Here is a 15,613-nt window from a genome sequence, read left to right on the forward strand (position 1 = left end):
ATTTGACATTGTACTGGAAGTCCTTGCCTCAGTAGACAACAAAAAGTAATGAAAGATATCCAAAATGCCAAAGAAGAAATTAAACTTTCCCTCTTCATAGATGACATAATACTGCATGTAGAAAACCCAAAAGACTCCACCAAAAATGGCTAGACCTGATACAGAAATCCAACAAAGTCACAGGATATAAAATCAATGTACAGAAGTCAGTTACAGTTCTATACACCAACAATGAAACAGCAAGAGGAGATATCAAGTAATCGATCCCATGTATAATTGCTCCAAAAAGCACAAGTTACTGAGGCATAAATCTACCCAAGTTGTTCAAGGGATGTACACTGAGAACCATAGAAGATTTATGAAAGATATTGAGGAATACACAAAAAGATGGAAAACCATTCCATGCTCAAGGTTTGGAAGAACAAATATTATTAAAATGTCTAGGGCGCCTGAGTGGCTCAGTGGGTTAAGCCTCTGCCTTTGACTCAGGTCGGGATCTTAGGGTTCCTGACGCCTGCATCAGGCTCTCTGCTCAGTGGGGAGCCTGATTCCCCGCGCCCTTTGCCTGTCTCTAGGCCTACTTGTGATTTTTCTCTGTCAAATAAATAAATAAAATCTTCTTAAAAAATTTAATGCAATCCCATAACAAAATTCCATCAGCAGTTTTCACAGAGCTGCTAGAAACAGTCCTAAAACTTCTATGGAACACAAAGACATTTTGTGTTTCTTTTTCTTTTCTTTTTTTTTTATAAAAATTTTTTTTTTTTAATTTATTTGACAGAGAGAGAGAGAGGGATGTCAAGTAGGCAGAGAGGCAGGCAGAGAGACAGAGGGGAAAGCAGGCTCCCTGCTTCCGAGCAGAGAGCCTGATGCGGGACTTGATCCCAGGACCCTGAGATCATGACCTGATCTGAAGGCAGAGGCTTAACCCACTGAGCCGCTCAGGCGTCCCAGACATTTTGTGTTTCTATGGAACACAAAACGTCTATGGACACAAAAGAGGGGGACCACAGCAGCAGCCCGTCCTCCCCACGCTGCTGGAAGTGTGGGAGTGTCCGCATCCGCTGGGGGCATCAGAGGGCCGGGCCCTAAGTGCCCTAAGTATCCCAGGCCAGCGGGCGCATGGGATGGGCGCAGCCGGAAGTGCGGGCCGTACGCCGGAAGTGCCGGAAGTACCCCGGCAACGTCCACAGGCGTTCACAGGGAGCGTGGCAAGCTGCGGAGCAGGATGTCCCTGAGGCACCCGGCCGGCCTGCGCCCAGCCACCTGCTCCCCCAGGCCGGCTGCCAAGGCGCGGAGAGAGCTCGGCTAAGAACACCCCACGCCTTTCAGCTCAGCCCGTTGAATCACCCCGTGACTCTTTGACGAGCGCCGCGTTGGTGGGTGCCACGGGCGGCTGCGCACTTCGCCTCCATTGGCGTGGCTTAGGCGGCAGAGCTCGGCTTACATCCTGCGGCCTGGGGGACGGACTTGCTCCAGTGTCTCCAGAGCCCACGCCCCCGAGGCCGCGAGAGACGGGAAATGCGTGCGCGCGGTATGCTGACGGCTCTGCGCGGTGCTCCCTGATTCGGAGGAACTGTCATCCAAGGTGGGTGTGCGGCGGACCTTCCACTGCTCTCACTGGTATCCAGCTGCATCTCCAGCCCCCATTCAGCCAGGTATCCCGTGGGGTGTGACAGCTGCGTGGGCAACAGGGGCCAAGGACGCCCCTTCTCCTCCACTGGGGGAGCTGAGGGAGAGCAGCCCCCGGGGGCTGGGGCTCTCTCTCTGGGACGCTTCGGGGATTCTCGGGGACTCTGGTGGCAGCACCCTGGCATGGGTGGGTGGTCCTTCCTTCCAGGTGCCCCTCAGCCCTGGGTTCGTGCTGTGCACTCTGCAGACTCTGATGGGATCCACCGCCACCCATCCCAGAGCTGGCCTCTGTCCCCCAGACGTTCCTGCTTACCCTTTGGTGGTCCCGGGAGGCTTGTGTGCTGTCAGTGGGGTGCACGTGCTGTAGCGGACGTGGTCTAGGCCCGCTCAGTCCATGTCGGTCTGGAAGGCTGCCTTGGGCTTATGACCAAGGAGGAAACCTCTTTCCCTGGGGGGAGGAAAGGGAAGGCACCACAGAGCTCCGGACAGCCCCATGGAACCTCGTCTCACCATCCCAAGTCTCCCTGGGCAGACCTCCGGAGTGTGTGACTTTGGGGTCAACCCTGTGTAGAGCCTCCTGAGATGACCCAAGGCATCTCTGTAGTGTGTGGATACTGAGCACCCTGTTCTCAGCCTGTGATGGGATGCAGCATCCCAGCATGGATCCCAGGGAGTCCCCCTCCACAAAGGCACACACTGTTCCTCCTGGCCGACCGAGGACAGATCTCATCCCCTCCTGTAGCACTTGACTGCCCTGCGGTCTATTTGCATGTGAAGAATGTGCCAGAAGTGACACTGTGTTGTTCAGGGCTGACCCCTGAGAGTCCATCCCATGCTCCCACTTCCCTGCAATCCTGCCCCCATGCTGCTGGGGGGAGGGGCCACCTGCAAAGAGAGGCCCTCGTGGAGGACAGACAGCAGGCCACCATGACTGCTGGGTGTCTGCCCAGCGTGTAGGAGAGCTCCCGACCCCCTGCGGGCCAGCAGAGAGGCCGCTGTGCATGTGTCCCCGCCCCGTCAAACCCACACTCACAGGAGATGACCTGAGCCTGTGGTTCCTAGCCCCCAGATGCTGGAGCCGCATTGGGCGACTGGAACTGGGAGCCACAGCAGGTTTTACAGGGAAGGTGGTGTGCTGCTGCCATTGACATGGGTTTGTGATAAGTCTCTGTACGTGACCTAGCAGGTTGACTGTGTGTCCTGAGGTGAGAGGCAGGGGAAGGGGTGCTGTGAGGGGAGACTGATTAGGTCGTTGGAGAGCCGCCCTTCTGCTGGGGACACGGGCATCACCTAGATCCCAGTCTTCCACTCCCAGGCTGCAGTCTACTGGGGGGTGAGTGGTATTTCCCAGCCTCGCCGCAGGCCTGCTGTCCCGCCTGTCTGCACACATTTCTGCGCCCGTTGCTGGTGTAGGGTTCAGGCAATGCCCTGCACCCCATTCTCCCGTGGTGGAAGTCCAGGTCACCCAGACGGTGGAGACAGAGCCCTGTGGGCACAGGTGGAGGCCAGCACGCTGCCTGGGGACCCTGCAGCCACAGCCTAGGGATTCCAGGAAACCCGGGCGGACATTTGCTGGCTGCAGCGGGCCAGCAGTCCCACTCACCTTCAGCGGGGCCGTTAACCCCCTCTTGTGGAGGGAGGGGCATCCGACACTTGGGGACCAACTATGGAGCCATCCCAGAGGCACTGAGTTTTTCCACCCCTGGCTTGGCTTCTGTTTGTGCCGTGAAAACACTGTGTCCCAGACGGGACTTCCCCTCCCTGAATGCTGGGCCCTGTGGTGGGAGAGTGGCTGTGCTGTGGTTGCCTCGGGTGACAGTGATGGTACCACAGGCTCTGGAATGGGGCTTGCTTGTTAGTGCAGCAGAGGCGGGTGGGGACCCCTGGCCGGAAGGCCAGGACGCAGGGCAGGATGCAGGGCTGGCCGAGACGGAGGGAGCTAGCTGTAAGGTAGAAGGAGGATGGAAGGTGGAATGAGGAGGGCTTGGTGGCCAAAAGGCTGCGGGGCTGGGAGGGAGCCGTGCAGGGAACCCCGGGAGCCCCTGCATTGGGTTGGGTCCCACCTCGTGGCCAGCCGGCCATCAGGCAGGGCTGAGTAAACGAGTCCCAGAGAAGCCAGAGGAGTCTGCGTAGAGGGCAGCTGGTTGGGGGGGTCCTCGAGGCGGCCTGGCTTGGGTGATCCCCCAGCAGTGTGCACTGGAGTCCCGAGGGCTCAGCTCTGAGCTGGTTTAGCGCCCTGTGCTTAGGAACTCACTCATTCATCGTTCCTTCAGCCAGCTACCATGTTGTGAGGACCTGCTCTCTGCTGGGCACGTTCCTCTGCATGGGGCACAGAGGCATGGACAAGACAGATGGTAGCCAGCCCTCAGGAGTTGGAAGTCAAGTAAACAGGTGACCCTGGCCTCCTGCCCACACCCTGCGTCCGCAGGGGAGGTGGTCTCTCCAATCCTCTCTGCCAGGACGTCTGCCGGCACCTTCCTGGTACCACTCGCCGGCTTACCTGGTGGCTGCGTGCCACGTTTGGCCGGTGGCTTGAACCTCTGTCCCCACCCCCACGTGCTCCTCTCTGTGTCAGCCTTTCTCATCCGTCCTGTGTGGACATGGACCCTCATGTGAGGATGGAGGTGTTCTCAGAGGAAATCCTCCATGTGAGGGACAGGGAGGTCCTGGCCCTTGGAAGCTGCTGCTTCTGACACTGGGGCCCCTGGTGTCCTAGCGCAGGTGTGACCTTCAGAGCCCCAGCAGCGACGGTTCTATCTGCTGCCTCAAAGACAGTTCCAAAAATAACATCTGTTAGACTCTCAAGGACTCCGACTCTAACTTCTGTCCCCACAGCTCCTTCATGCTCACATTGACAGCATCTCCGTTCCCCAGGGTGGTTGGAAAAATGAGTCAGAGTCATCACGTCTCCTTCTCAGGGCTGGTAAGTGCTGCAAAGCAGACATCCTGTTTTCCTTTTTGTTGTTGAAGAATGTGTGCCAAATTTCCACAACAGGGGATTCTTGTGATTAGTGAGGAGCTGTTATTAGGAGGGCTTTTTCCTCACTAGCAGAGTGGGAACCAGTAAGAGTGTTTCTGGGGTTGGGCGAAGGCTGGTCAGACGGAGGTCAGGAGGTCTAGTGGACACTTGTCGTTGGAGGTTGTTGCTGGCCGAACAGCACGAGGGGTTTGCCTTCAACCCGTCTCAGAGCCATGCTGAGGGGCACAGGCATCTTGGAGCCAAGAACACTGAGCCTCGGACCCGTGGCCGGCTCGGTCACCCTCCGTGCACCCCGTCCTCTGCTTCGGGACGTCCAGGTGGGAGGGTGACATCTTCTGGCCTGTCGTCGTAGATCCTTCCTCACACGCTTCCCGCCAGCCCTTCCCAGCCTCAGGCTAACAGCCCCAGCGAGGTGGCCCTTTCCTGAACCCCCCGAGGGCATCTTTCCTCCGGGAGGCCCCGTAGAGCAGCACTGGTGGATGTTTTTATGGGTTATGTTCTGAACGTCACACCCGAGTTAAATCTGTGCTGATTCAATTAGAACACGCAAGCTGAGGGACTTCTTCACGTTCCATGACTGGGTCGTGGGTGAGCGGCTTCTCTCTGGACACAGCTGTCCTCACTGCCGGGCTGCGAGCGAACGGCCGGGCCCTCCCTGCTCAGCCTGTGTGCCGAGCGGTCTTGCGGCAGGATGGCAGAACTGGAAGCCCATGGCCCTGCACACACGGGAAACTGAGGGCCAGGCGGCGGGAGTGGCACACTGCTCGGAGCCACACAGATAGGCTTCTGTCTGGGGTGTGTGTGTGGGGGATCAGCCCAATGCCTGAGGGGCTTTAGAAGCTGCACCTGATAGCTGGCTGGGGCTTGGGCCAGATGGGGTCCCGGCCTCCAGAAGATGCCACGTCCTGCTGCCCCCAAGCTGGGAATGTGAGACGTCCCCTTGCAGGAGGGTCTTCGCCGATGTGACTGATTCAAGGTTCTCACTGGGGGTGGGGTGATCCTGGATTGTTGGGCCACACACCAGCTCCGTACGAGGAGCCTCCTACGTGGGGGCAGGTGGGTCTGCATCAGATGAGGGGAGACAAGGGAGGCAGAGGCACGTGTGTGCACACGTGTATATGTTGCTGTGTGTGGGCTTGTGTGTGGAAGAGACAGACCAGGAGCGAGGGAAGCAGGTGGAGGATCGCCGCCGCTGCTGGAGGTGGAGGAGGGCCCCGGGGGCAAGGGCACAGTTGTGTCTGGACTCCTCGGAGACAAGAGAACACACTTGCCTGGGGAGCACGGCCCCGAATTTAAGACCTCGTGACTCCAGAGCTGCAAGAGAGCGTGTGGTGACTTTTCCCGGTGGCCGCGGGAAACCCGTTAGAGGCATGACAGCCTGCCTCTAGTTCAAGAGGGAGACAGGCTGTGAGCAGTGCGTCTCGGTGCTGACCATGACCTCAGGGTGACGGGGATGGCAGTGGCCTGGAAGCCACCATCCACTCTGAGTGTTCAGAAATACCTTTCCACCGTGCGGTCCCAGTTTCAGTCTCCTGGAATGAAGAACAGACAACAGACTTAAACTGATGCCTGCCTTCCTTCGCTGGCGGACCATCACGGGCTGGCCTCACGGGGTTCTCCACCGCGTGGACAGTTTCCATGAGCCCGGGGGAATGGTTCTTGGGGGCTGCCCACTCCTGGACGCCCCCCAGAGCCCTTCTGTGCTGGTCACCCACTGGCCTCCAGCGCTGGAGGCTCGCCCCAGCCCGTACATGTCCTACACTCCAGGGTGCCTGGTGGAGGTGGGGGTGCATCAGCTGTGCTCAGGGAGGGGTTGCCCCATGGTTTGACCAGGGGTTGTGACTGGCCACCAAGGACCTACTTCCCTGAGAAAGGGGGTCCTCCACTGGGGCAAAGACTGTCAGTGATCTTCTCTGCTCATCCAGGTGCTGAGGTCCTGCATCTCAGAGAGCAGCATGGAAGGATCTAGGGCGGGTGGTGCACCCACCGATGAGCTCCTGCAGGGGCCTAATGGCACGTGTTTCTGCAGTTCAGGACTCGGGACCGTGCACCTGCTGCAGGCCATGCCTGGGGCTTGACAAAGCCACCGGCCTCAGGGAACTCCTTGTTTTGAGAAAAAAGCTGATCTTTGCATGGTTGGGGCTGCAGGCCCAGCTCACACGGGTGTGGAGGATCACAGGCAAGGGAGCGTCGCCATGGATGCGGGAAGGGAGCATCGCCATGGACGCAGGGGTCTCTCAGAGGAGCTGTGTCTCCCACTCGTGCAGGAGAACCAGGGAGGGGCTGGACACTGTGACATTCCAGTGGCTTTGGGGCCATGAGCTGGGGCGCTCCTTTGGGCATTTCTTGCTTTGTGGACTGAGAATCCCTGGGGACGAGAACTCTGTCTTTTGCTCTTTCTTGCCCCTTGGTCCTGAGGGGATGACCAGCAGGCCGGCAGGACCAGCACCAAGAACGTAGTCTTCCTCTTCGTCCTGCTTCCCCAGGGCTGGGCCCAGGTCCTCATGTCCAGGGAAGGAGCTTGCCCTGGCCTGGGGCTCCCCGGTCGGTTCTGGGGATGGCGTGCATGGTGCTGGGGGAGAGGCCTGGCAGCATCTGATTCCTTCCTCCCTCCGTACTCGAGGGCTGCATCCCGACCACAAACCTGGGAAGCTGTTCAAATGATTTGGATGTGGAGACCATGGCTTCTTTGGAAGGAAGGACTGCATCCTCGACCCAGTGAGGCCATGTTCTCTCTGACCTCTGCGCCATCTCGCCCGGACCTGAGCATGCTCCCAGGATCCAGGAGGTGTCCATGGCCCCGTCACTCTGTCTGTTCCTTGATGAGCTCCTGCTTTGAGGGCTGTCCAAGAAGAGGACATCCCCGTCAGAAGGACAGCTGCCTCCGGTCTCCTGCCTCTTGGGCCTTCCTGGTTGTCTGTCCTTTCTGCTGCCGGAGGAGCTCAGAGCCAGCAAGTCATCAGCTGCTGGGGTGCTGGCTCAGGTCCCAAGAAGGTGGTGTCTCTATGAAGCACGGGACTGTCCTGGCCCCTGTCGCATGCAGGGCAAATTCTAGGTCCCTTGTCCTGGCGGTGAAGATGCCTTTCTTCCAGGGCTGGGCTCTTCTGGATATCCCTCATCCCTGCGTCCTGGGTGCCGCATGGAGGGCTGGTCAGGCGCTCTAGTGCTGTGCAGTTTGGAACCAACCTCGTGTGCGCTGCTTGGAACAGCCTACCTGTTCTCGGCCAGAGCCAACCCCTTCTCCTCCAGGTAGGGCCAGCCCGTCTCAGCACCGCGTCGCACAGCGCTTTGCTCGACCCAAGTGCAAACACATCGCGTTCCAGTGGTTTGCCTTGCGGCCCATTCCTCACTGGTCAGGCCCTTCTCTGAGGATGGGGAGCGTGTCACGTCAGATTCTCGCATGCTCCGTCCTGGCAGAGGAACGCCCACGGTATCCCTGGGAAGAATGGCTAGCACTCGGCGCCTGCTGGAGGGTTTGAGAGCACGTCTGTGAGGAGCTGCCCTATCCCAGATAAGCTCAGGACCAAAGGGGGGGGCCAGAGGTGCGGGGGATGGGGAGCCTCGGACATTGCTGGCGGTGGCCTGGTGAGGAGCTCCCGATTTATCAGAGTCCCAAGGACTTGTGAGTCCCTGGCTCTGGTCCACACCAGACCTTGAGACCACCCCACCCAAGAGGAAAGCTTTTCTCAGTTGCTCAAGTCCCTGCTGACAGAGTCCACAGCGTGGAGGGGATCAAAGTCTGGTGGAGAAGGTGAGCACCAAGAGTGGTACACGTTATGACAGAGGGGAGTGCAGGCCCCTGTGGGCACAGGCAACGGAGCTGAGGACTGTCATTTGACCTAGAGAGGGTGAGAATCTTCAGGGCGACTCCTGAGTAATCAGGGAGGGCTTCCTGGTGGAGGTGACCCTAGCACAGTCTCAAGGACTTCATCATCAGTGGCAGTCGTGCAAAGGGAAGAGTGGGTCGTGCACAGTACTGACAGAGGCCGCTGGCATGAAAGTCCCCGTCCCATGTGGTGCAGCGTGGTGTGTGGAGAACTCGCACATTGTGCTGCAGCTGGAGCCCGACATGCTTGCTGGAGGGCGGAACGGAGGGGGTTGCTGAAGCACCAGAGGAGCATGTTGGGCAGGAGTCAGGGAACATTTAGGGAAACATCCACCTACAGGATTCTTGGGGCCTGGTGAGAGCTGATGCCCTTCCCATGCTCCTCACTGAGCAAGCAGGTGGGACCCACCCGGACCCTGAAGGACAGGCCTCATGTGAGGCTCCCTTCTGTCTTCGGGCCGTCCTGAGATCCTGGGGCGCAGAAGGGCAGGTTGGAAAAGGCAGGAAACAGGTCAGGCCAGGGAGGCTAGCCCTGTGACGCATGGGTCCAGCCAGCAAGGTTGCCTTGAGTTGTCTACCCTCCAGACTGCTAGAGAGTAGCGTTTGTGGTCCTGGTCCTTGGGCAGGGTCCTGCTTGGTGCCCCACGTCCACCTGCTGTTCCCTTGGCCTCCCAGTCTCATGGACACCAGTGTGCGTGCACCTGCTGCCATCCCCCAGCCAGGCAGCCAGAGCTGACTCAGGGTCTGCTCCACAGCAGGTGTCAGGCCAAGAGGGAGCGTGAGCTCCTGTGCTCCTGCATGGGGATCCGGGCATGGGCGTCTGGGTGGGTCATGAAGGAATTCGTTCTCGGACATGCCCAGCGGGGCTCTGGGAGCCCTGTGCCCACTTCATGCTGTCTTGGACGTCAGCATTCATCGGCAGTTTAACTGTCGCCCTTGGTGGAACTCCTTTGTGCAGTACACAACCAGAACAACCACACAGGGTGGCCCTGATGAGGTACTTGGCCTTGGCAAACTGCCTGACCTCTCGAAGGCTCTCTCTCTTTTGTAAGATGGAAGTAGTGAGAACACGCCCTCAGAGTGTTATCGTGACTCCTGTGGGCTCTGGAAGAAGCCACTAGTAAGCAGGCGTGGTATCATCGTGGCCGTCCTTGTCCTGTTCAGAAAGGTGGTCCAGGCTCGCCTGTCCTGAAGTCACACAGCAGCAAAGGGCAGAGTCGCATGGGCTCAGACCTCCAGAGTCTGAGGGACTTCGTGCTTCTTCCCCTCAGTTACTAGGCAGAGGACAGGTGAGGGGGAAAGGGCCACCCTGGAGCTCCACGGGGAGGGGCTGGCACCGCCGTGGATTGGACCGTAGTCACAGGAAAGGAAAATGAAGAGACAGTCCCCAAGCGTGGTCTCTCTTTTTCCGATTCAGCTTTGTCTGTCAATAGCCAGTATTGTCATCACAGGCCGGGGGGCCCGGGTCTTTAGGAACCTCTATCACCACGACAGAAATCTCAGCCCTGGCAGAGACACTCCTCCAAATCACACTGCACACTCCCACCCCCATCTTGGGCGTGTGCCTCTTATTTGAAGAGTTGATTGGGAGGTTTTGCAGCCCCATGAAGAGATGTTTTGTCCCGCATCCCATTAAGGGTTCACTCAGCTGGCTGGAACAGCAGGAACAGCCACGGGGCAGCCAACCCCGTGATGGGCAGATGGCTCACATCACATCACGGCTTCAAGAAGCACCTGCAGTCACCGTGCAGCTGTTGCCACTGTCCAGGGCGATCCGGGGCCCTGTCTGTGTACCGCCTGCATGGCCTGCCCACCCTGGGCCTTTGCTAACCATCTGCTGGCTCCAGTGCTCCACCCAACACCGCTGCCTGCATCCCAAGCCCGCTGCAAGCGGGAGCCCCAGGTTCTGAAGTCCTGGCCCCTCCATCTAGTAGGCTGTTCTCCACCAGGGCAGCGGTGTCTCCCAACCTGGGCCAGAGTGAGCCAGGGTCGTTCTGCATGACAGGGAGCTAAGCCGGGGCGAATGCAGTGGAAGGACACCACTCAAATCCTACAGAGCCCAGGACAGTCTCTCAGCAGGTAGTGTCAGCAGTGTGGTGGCTGGGAAACACGTGCTGTGTGGCGGGGTGGACACAGAGTGCATGAGGGTCAGACCCCGCAGACCAGAGTGAGTGAGCTGGGGAGACCCTGCCGACTAGAGCTTATGAGCTGGGGAGACCCCATAGACCAGAGTGCAGAGCTGGGGAGACCCCCCAGACTAGAGTACGAGAGCTGGGGAGACCCCACAGACGAGAGCACGTTAGCAGGAGACCCCCGCAGACCAGGGTTCGTGAGCAGGGGACCCCACAGTCCAGAGCGCCCAAGCCAGGGAGGTGCCGCAGACCAGGGTGCGTAAGGGGGAGACCCCACAGACCAGAGCGCACGAGCCAGGGAAACTCCGCAGACCAGAGTGCAGAGTCGGGGAGACCTCGCGGACCAGAGCTTACGAGCAGGAAACCCCACAGACTAGAGCACGTGAGCGGTGGACCCCCGCAGACCAGGGCACATGAGCAGAGGACTCTGCAGATCAGTACGGGTGAGCCAGGGACCCTACAGACCAGAGACCGGGAGCCCAGAATACCCCGCACACCAGAGTGCATGAGCGGGAGACCTCACAGACGAGAGCACGAGAGCGCGTGACCCTGCAGTCCACAGTGCATGAGAAGGGGAATCCCTCAGACCAGAGCGTGTGAGCCCGGAGACCCCAGAGACCAGAGCGCATGAGCTGGGGACCCCCGCAGACGGGCTGTTACAGCAGGTGCCTTCCAAGCACACGCTGTGTCCCACGTGTGCCCTCCCTGCTGTCCATGGGTCCATTCTTCTACACCCTTAAGTCCACAGCAACCCAGGGGGCAAGGGTTGTTGTTTTTACCAACTACCCCCCAAGCCCCTCAGCACCCACGAGACTCTAACAAGCTGCCCGCTGCCCCTTAAGTGTCCCTGGGGGATCTGGAATCAGTGTCCTGTGGGGGCCGGACATCCATGTGCGAGGCGAGGCCACAGTAGCCACTTAGGCCAGGTTCTGAGGCAGGGTCTGTCTGGCCCTGCACAGCCGCTGTGGCCCCAGTGTCTGTGGTTATGGCTGCGTCCCTCCATCTGTCTCTGTGTCCGTGTGTCCTGTCCTCTGTGTGTGTGTCTGGTAAGGACGCTTGTGTCTGGGTTGGGGGATGATCCAGGACCGTCTCATGTTGAGATCCTTCGTTTATTTACATCAGGCAAGACCCGTTAAAGGTATCCACCACAGGTTGCAGAGTCGCGAACGCAGACATGCCTCTCTAGCGGCCACTGTTTCTCTGCCCCCTCCGGACCGCGATGTCTGACGCAGTGAGCGCGGTCCTAAGAGTAAAAGCGCCACCACTCACGGGGGACGAGAGATCTTAGAGGAGGCACTTGTGCTCGTGAGAGGGGCTGGATGACCCACGGGAGACACTGCGGGCTTGGCTGGCCGCGGCCCGTGGGAGAGCCCTGCACTCCAGGCACGGGGGGCTATAGGCTGTCCGTGGCTGGGGGCTAAGTGTGCAAGGTTACAGGCCCGGCACGAGGGGTGCTGACCTTCCCACCCCTTCGGCAGGACGCAGCCTTGGGACTGGCTCAGCAGGCGGGTAGAGTGCACCTGATGTTCATTTAGGGCCGGGGTGAGTCTGGCAAGAGCACGTTCACATACAGTGCTGGTCACCACAGCACATGGAGAGAGAGAGGAGGAGGAGGACCTGGCTGCCCGAGGCAGGGTCCTGAAGGCATATGCCCCGTAGAAGGGGCCTACAGGCTGAGGGACATGGAGGCTATGGGGGGGGAGGGACCGCCTGGGGAGGAGGCAGGGTGGGGTCATGGAAGGGCTCAGAAAGGGGAGGAGGAGGAGCGGGTAGGAGGAAGTGGTACCTGGGGTGCTGGGAGCAGAAAGAATGGCAGGAGTGAGCTGAGCGCATGGCCGGGGCTGGGTACGCAGGTGGGGGCACGAGGTCTGGTCAGCGGGCAGGTTGGTGGGTTTGCGGATAGTCTCCGGCTGTGCTCGCCATCAGGCGTGGCCCAGGGAACGGACCTTCATGGATGGAACGTGATTTAGGGGGTGTCTGCTCCCTTGGGGAGTGGCAGGGTCCAGGAGACCCTGGGCTCTCCACTCTCTAGCAGGTGCAGGCATGAACACAGAGCAGAGGGAACTGGGTGGCCAGAGGGATGGTGTGCGCAGCGCCACACGGGAACAGAAAAGAGGAGCCTGACTCCTAGGGGGCAGAGCTGGGCATCGAACCCAGGGAGATCTGAACCCAAAGCGCACATCTGCACCCCACACTGCGCCGCCTCCTGGTCATGGAAGGCTGCAGGTGGGAGAGTGGGTCGGCGTGGCCGGCCACCTGTGCGGATGCGCAGTTCTGCTGGAGGTGTGGTGTCGGTGCCCTGACGGGCCTGCACACTTCAACCCACAGAAGCATAAATGAGCTTGGCTCGCTTTGACGCTGGTCTTGGCTCTCAAAGACCCGTCAGCTCAGGGAAAACTGAAGCATCGTGACCCTTTGTCCTGCGGTCACAAGGCAGGCTTCCCCGGAGCATGCTCAGGCTGGCGGGGCAGGCAGTGGTCCCCACCTCCTTGGTCCAGTGCCAGAGACCCAGGGAGGCCAGGGTGAGGCTGACTTAGAGTCTGCAGATGCTCTGAGCACCCCAGGCAGGGCGTGCCCTCCCCGCCCCCCATCCTGTTACTTCCCCCCAGGGGGTGTTTCCCAGCCCATTATCACATGAGTGCTTGGCTGGGTCTCCCTTTGTCAAGGCAAACATCAGGCATGTGCTAATGGTCCCCTTAACCATGGCCAGTTGGGTCTTAATGTCTGTTCAATGACACCTGCTATGAAGCTCCCATAACAGAGCTCTTAATGGCAGACTAGGGGCTGTTAGACCTCAGATGCTTAGCCCACAGCCATGGACAGCTCTGGGAGGGCAGCCTGCCCCTCCAGAGCGCCAAGGGGAGGGGCTCGGAGGAGACGCCTAGAGCCCCCCTGGTTCTGCTGGGCCCCTGAGAGTGGGGGACACAGAAGTGGCTCTGGGGGGATGTGGCCAACACCAGAGCCCATCCCGGTTTCCTGTACAGACCACTGACCCGCGCTCAGAATGAACACCAAGCACTCAGTTTCCCATGTGGGGTTGGGGGTAAGAAATACCAGGGACGGGGAGCCGGAGACGGGTCCCTCCATGCCGGGTCCCTCCCAGCAGCAAGCAGGTCCCTCCCTGTCCTCCTGCCCCAGCCTCAAACTCCACTCTCGGGTGCGGGGCAGAGACGGCTTGCGAGGGTGCGTGGGGACGTCACCGGCCGGCATATCTGTTCTCAGACGCTCTCTTTGTCCTCACGCCTCCCCGCTTGTGGTACCGAGGCGCGTCCAGGCAGCTGGTGCCTGCTTGCTCCCGGGGCACCTGTCCCCCTCGGGAGGAGGGGTCTCTAGGTGTGGGGATCGTTGGTCACACACGAGTAACTGGAAGCCTTCCACGATGAACAGAATGTCCCCTGTGTTTGACAGGTGCGTGGTGGGACCAGATGCCGAAGCGGTTAGCACAGCCGGCCTGCTGGGCACTCTCAGACGGGAGCACACCCGGGAGTTTGCCAGTGGCCAGGGAGGTAAGACACTCCAGGAGGACGGGACGGTGTGTGGAACAAGGGGTCCCAGGAGGGCACCCACGTCCCATGGAGGACAGGACAGGGAGCTCCTGGACGCCCGCTGAGGGGGTGCTCAGAACTGCAGCTGAACACCCAGCATCTTCCTCGAATACAATTAATTCTTTCCATCAGCAGGGAAGTTAAAACATTTTTATATTGAAGTTAACAAGAATATATCACAGTAAAAAAGCAAACATGCATGATTCTTTTTTTTTTTTAGGATTGAATTTTTGAAAGTGAGGTATGTTTTGTGTCTCCCCAGGCCTTGCTGAAATGTCCGTGGCAGTGTCGGCACTCGGGCCCGAAGGACGGGAGCGTCAAGGGGCTACTGATGGTGAGGGGTCACTCCGGGAGGTTCTCATCTGGGAGTGAGCTGGGAGCAGACCCCCATTGGAAATAAGCGAGGCGGACGGTTCGCGCAGGACTGAAGCCAGGGCTCCGGCTTGGATCCTCCTGGAACGGCCAATGTAGAGGCCCCGTGGAGGGCAGGACAGCTGGGAGGAGCAGAGGGGTCCGCCTGGAAAGACCTCTGAGGCTCAGAGCTCGAGGCACTGGCTGGGACTACAGGCCCCGTGAAGCATCTGGCGTCCACACCCGCTCACCACGCCACCGTGCTGGGTGCTCATGGCATCAGTAACCACACAGTGCGGCCCCACGGAGTACTTTCCTGCACACCTGGCAGTCTGTGGGCTCACACTGTCCAGAGCACGTTCGCCCGTGAGACAGTTGCTGAAGCAAGAACTGTCTGGAACTAAGTGTAACACGGCTGACAGGTGCCCAGGAGCACGTCCGGAGCCCAAGGCCCCTCCAGCCCGTCACTGTCCCCTTGGTCCCACGTGGTCAGAGGTTCCATTCAGGTGTTTCTGGAGAGAAGGCAAAAGAGCAGCGTCTCTCGCGAAACTTTGTCCTTTTACTCAGAAAGGAATGCGCTCACCAAAATTTCTATCTGTGCTCACGGACAGGAACCGGGGTGCGTGGCCCATGTGGCCGCAGAGAGCCTGTGAAGGTGAGCCGTCATCAGGAAGCATGGCCGACCCAACAAGCTCAGGGTCCCTCAGGGAACAAGGGGGTATAGTGGATATGTGTTGGCTGACGTGGCGGTCCCCACCATCCTGGGATGTGATTACCATTTTCATGATTTGACGGAGGAGGAGATTAAGGGACAGGCAAGCCAGGTCATTTCTTTCCTGAAGACTACCTAATAGACGGGGAACCGTATCTCTGTGAGACCATAGGCAACCTGAGAGCAGGACTGTGTGTTTGTCCTTTGCCCTGTGTAGCTGTGACCCCATCACCAGACAGAATGTCACTTGGATCGATGCCTGATCGAATGCCTCGTTGATGGCCCAGTAAAGTCCCGTGCATGTCTCAGGATTCCCCGTCCTCCCTCTCAGAGGAAAGAGTTCCAGAAGCCTCCCCATGCCGGCATGCAGTTTCCTCTGGGCCCAGGCAGCGTGGGTGTGCCGGGAGGACCAGTTTTCGGCCGACTGCCATCCCA

General features: G+C 59.4%; 1 long non-coding RNA gene across 1 annotated transcript; it reads left to right on the forward strand.

Annotated features, from left to right (window-relative positions):
- Positions 1-4,477: 4,477 nt before the first annotated feature.
- On the forward strand, positions 4,478-14,769 carry LOC123389038. The gene is made up of 3 exons (XR_006603572.1): positions 4,478-4,555; positions 13,979-14,076; positions 14,378-14,769. It is a non-coding gene; the product is annotated as an uncharacterized LOC123389038 (long non-coding RNA).
- Positions 14,770-15,613: the final 844 nt, after the last annotated feature.

The sequence above is a fragment of the Mustela putorius genome, unplaced genomic scaffold (genome assembly GCF_011764305.1).
Source record: "Mustela putorius furo isolate JIRA1106 unplaced genomic scaffold, ASM1176430v1.1 tig00003942_pilon_pilon_pilon, whole genome shotgun sequence".
Lineage (NCBI taxonomy): Eukaryota > Metazoa > Chordata > Mammalia > Carnivora > Mustelidae > Mustela > Mustela putorius.